The sequence below is a fragment of the Megalobrama amblycephala genome, linkage group LG13, assembly GCF_018812025.1.
Source record: "Megalobrama amblycephala isolate DHTTF-2021 linkage group LG13, ASM1881202v1, whole genome shotgun sequence".
NCBI lineage: Eukaryota > Metazoa > Chordata > Actinopteri > Cypriniformes > Xenocyprididae > Megalobrama > Megalobrama amblycephala.
The window spans coordinates 10,052,085-10,056,570 of record NC_063056.1 but is presented as its reverse complement, the minus strand read 5'-3'; the positions used below and the strand labels follow the sequence as shown (position 1 = coordinate 10,056,570).

At 39.3% G+C, this 4,486-nt stretch overlaps 1 long non-coding RNA gene across 1 annotated transcript; it reads right to left on the bottom strand.

The window, feature by feature from the left end:
- Positions 1 to 768: 768 nt before the first annotated feature.
- LOC125243737 lies at positions 769 to 3,751 on the bottom strand. Its single transcript, XR_007179102.1, has 3 exons — positions 3,342 to 3,751; positions 2,141 to 2,277; positions 769 to 2,028 (listed from the first exon to the last, which is right to left on the bottom strand). It is a non-coding gene; the product is annotated as an uncharacterized LOC125243737 (long non-coding RNA).
- Positions 3,752 to 4,486: the final 735 nt, after the last annotated feature.

Genomic DNA, 4,486 nt, shown 5'->3' with positions numbered 1-4,486 from the left:
AGTTTACCATAAATGCTTGTTAGTACATGTTAACCATATTTCAAAGACAATAGAAGTAATTATGAAATTACAATGTAGCTACTTAAAGGGTTAGTTCACCCAAAAATGAAAATAATGTCATTAATTACTCACCCTCATGTCGTTCTACACCTGTAAGACCTTCGCTCATCTTCAGAACACAAATTAAGATATTTTTTGATTAAATCCAGTGGCTCAGTGAGGCCTGCATAGACAGCAATGGCATTTCCTCTCTCAAGATCCATAAAGGTACTAAAAACATATTTAAATCAGTTCAGGTGAGTACAGTGGTTCTACCTTAATATTATTAAGTGATAAGAAAAATTTGTGTGCGCCAAAAAAAACAAAAAACAAAATAACAACTTTTTAACAATATCTAGTGATGGCCGATTTCAAAACACTGCTTCATGAAGCTTCGGAGCTTAACGAATCAAATCAGTGGTTCGTAGTGCCACTGATTCGACTCAAAAGATTCATAACGCTCCGAAGCAGTGTTTTGAAATCGGCCATCACTAGATATTGTTAAAAAGTAATTATTTTGTTTTTTTGGTCACAAAAAAATTTTCAATTAATTTTCTTTTAATTGCAATTAAGAGTATGTAAACATTACAATCAGTTTGCACTTAAGTATATTATTTTAAATTATATTATTTCCGTGATAAATACTCTTTTAAAAGTATGCAAAAGTGTACTTCTTTTTCATAAGGGTTTCCATACAGTTGACCACATAACATAAAAGTATGACTGGGAATGTATTTCAGGGTTTCATAAACTTATATTTGTGTGAATAAGAAAATGAGTTCAAATACGTATGGAAGGCGTATGAACAAGAGCTGCAAAATGTGATAATAATATGGCTTTTATGGAGGAGAGGTAGGGAGTGTCTGCAGTTTTCTGTCTGTCACTGTTAACTTACTGTTTTCTACTCTTACTCCTCCTGTAACTGCTATGTCTGTTGTCTGGTTGGCTCAGTGTCAGTCTAAGGTGAGACTGGCTACTGGAAGTGCAGTTACCCTGGAAAGGTGATATAATTTGAGCTTTTTAACTTGTGATATGCAAGCAGAGATGAGGAGCAGTCGCCCACAGCGGGCGTTAGGTTCCACATGGTCTCATGTTAACCTGCGTCATGTTTACAGCGCCATCGGATCGGCCCGGGAAAGCAGACATATTCGTTACAAACAACTGCGCCTGTTTTTAACACCCGTTCAAAGATAACGGACAAGATAACAGGACAAGTGAAGAAGCCGCACACTTGTCTAGCTAATTATAACATTTAAAAGGACAAAAGAGGATTGGGCGCTCAGGTGGAAGCCATGAACCCTGACGCTTTCATAACAGTGCATTAATAAATGAGAAAAGAACAGAACTGAAGAAGTAGAACCAACTGTTTCTTTCACGTTTATAGTGGACTTTTGCCACTATAATGAATCCAACCTGCATCTGCTGAATTGCATCTTTTACAATGAAAATTAGAAGTTTTGTCTCTGTTTTTGATTGCTAGAAATTTGCTGTGCATTTTGCTTATTCAATTACATAAACATTAATAATGTTCAGAATCCATGCTGTTTAATAACTACCACCATAATAACTGTGCTGTTCTCTGAGTAACTCAATGTGCTGTATTGAAATCCAGAAGCAACGATGCAGAAAAGCAGTGACGATTACATTCAAACAAGAACCCGACACAACAGACTGTATTTTTGCATATCTCAGTGTGTTTGGCCAGATACTCAGATGCTCATCTGCGTCCTTAATCAAGTTGACAGCTTACCCCTCTCATGAAGAGATAACATTTATTATAGACGTAAGCTATACATACGGGCGAGGAGGGAGTTTGCGGCGTGCGCTCAACACCTTGTAATCACTGCTGTCTGGGTTTAAGTGTGCTTCAGGATCTATTGACTCCATCTTTAGTCAATAAATTATGCCCAGGTCGGGCCCACTGCGGAGCCGAGTGCTGAATACGTACGTGATGAACTTCACCTGCATCTGTGCTAGCTGTCCTGGATGCTGGTGGTTTTGCAGAAGTGGTTGTTCAGTAAAAGAAGAAAGAAAGAAAGAATTTCATCTGACATTTGCATGACTGCCAGTTTTTTTTTTTTTTTTAATACATTGGACTGACCGTAGATATGCATACTGTAGATGCCTCATTAGTTGCTGTTTCTAATGGACCGCTATACCGCTAATCCGTCCTCCATATTGCAACCGTCAAAGCCAATCTGTGAACTACGGTGACCAAGAGAGCTCAACGCGCTGCAACTAAAGAAAACACATGCAAATGGAAAAAAAAAAAAACACCAGCAAATTAAGAAATTACCTTTATCAGTTTGACAACATGTGCTGCAAATAGCTACTCACAACACAACCAAAATACAGAAACTTGCTGCAAATAGCATGGAAATGTTTCAAGGGGACCCCAACAAGTGACGAACCTGGTTGGGACATGCTTTTAGTTTAATGTCTACTCGTCAGTGGTGTTGTCGATGACCTGAAATGTGAGTTTTTTGTTTTGATATTGTATTTTAACATCCTGATCATATGTGCGTTGTGAGTATTTGAAGCGCATTTCTGTATTTGGTTGCGTTGTGAGCAGGGCCTGACATTAACTTTTTTGCTCACCTGCCACTGTGGCTAGTGATTTTACCAAGTTACGAGCCACTCAACATTTTCATTGGCCACAATTTTGACATCGATACCATGGGGAAAAACTGCCCTTTGGATATTTTTAATATTATCTCATAATTTGGTGACCTGCTGTCACTTTATACTGTTATCCATTATACTGTTACACATGCATTTTCTCAACTGTTTACTTTCATTTAAAACATAACTGACTGTTTACCGACATTTTGACAGTATTTTGTGTGAATTTGACTGTTTAAGTGCAATAAGCAGCTAAAAAGAATTAAGTTTAGTTCTTAGAGGCGGCTTTATGTGCGTGCACTTTAAGTGTAAGCACAAAATCAGCGGGAATGAGTAAAATTATGCACAATATGTGCAATCCCATGCCAAAATTCTAGCTCTGTAACACCAACAACTGGAGCAAATGAAACGAGTGAGTGAGGGAAGGCGGGTTTGTGTGTCAACTCGCTGTCGGAGAGATGAGAGAGCGAGAAAGAGCAGCTGGTATTGTGTATAGCGGAAAATGGGTAGCGTATTATTAGTATTGATATATATTGAAAAATCTGTATTTTTGACAACACTACATTGCCCTTAGTTTATTATTTCAGATGCCATTTTAAAAGACTACAATTGAAAAAATGTATAGGCCATGTTCACACTGTCAGTTTTTGGGAATGACAACCGCATTTAGGCCTACTTACAGGTGTGAGTCTTGAAATGTCTCGTTCAAACAGCAACTTGCACCGAGAGTCAAGCCTGCATTCTCTTACTAGTAGCCATAGCGATGATGACAAAAGTAATTTCAAAGATGGCGACGTCCATAAAACTGAAAAGTCTTATCACTTTTGACAGGACAGAGTCCATCTGAGCCGTGAGTTCATTCATCAAATCTTCATTAACCGACAGCAGCTTCAAAATAAACATGCGCTAGCCGGACAGCTATAACCGTTGCACTCGCATCTCACGTCCTTTTTAGCTCCTCGCGCTGACGCGCATTGATACAGAAAGAATTTGAGTCGCGCATGGAATACAAAACTGATGGGAGCGGCTCGGGTGGAGAACAGTGACTGGATCTAAAACCTTCAGATGACACACAGCTCATCTCTCCCTCGCTGTAAGTTACCAAAAGTGAAAGCACACACACAAAATCCCTTAGCATAGAGGCTCTCTTGTACTGAATGACGTGACAGACAACTAGTTGTCCAGTGCGGTTCCGTTCACACAGCGCGAATATTTCAAGAATGCGGTTGTGAGTCCTGAAAATTTACGGGTGTGAGTTCGGTTATAGAATGCGGTTGTCATGCCCGTAAATGTAAACGTGTGTGAACGTAACCATATTAAGGACTCAAATACAAGACTGACAACCGTATTCTGCTGCTGTTTGAACGTGGCCTTACAGACCTGTAGCTCTGTCCCTTTTCAGCGCTGTGCTCGTTGTCTTTTGACTTCCGGTTTGTATTTCCACAGTGATCTTACGTATTTATGAATAAACTGCTCGTTTTAAAATCTTCCCGGTCTACTGACATTTGCTTTAAACATAACACTGCTCATGATAACTTTCATTAAATGTACAGAGCTACTGCAAAAACGGAAGTTCAAAGACAATTTTATAAAGATGGCAGTGCGCTTGTTTCTCTGGTTCATATGGTCTATATAGACCTATAAAATTCAACCCACCAAAGTGGCTAGTAGGAGTGACACGCCAGTGCTGAAATACACCCGCATTTGGCGGGTTGGCGGGTGTTAATGTCAAGCCAGTTGTGAGTGTTTGCAGCACACGTGTTGTCAAACTGATGAGGTTGTCTTAATTTGCTGGTGTTTTTTCTGTTGTTTTCTTCAGTTGCAG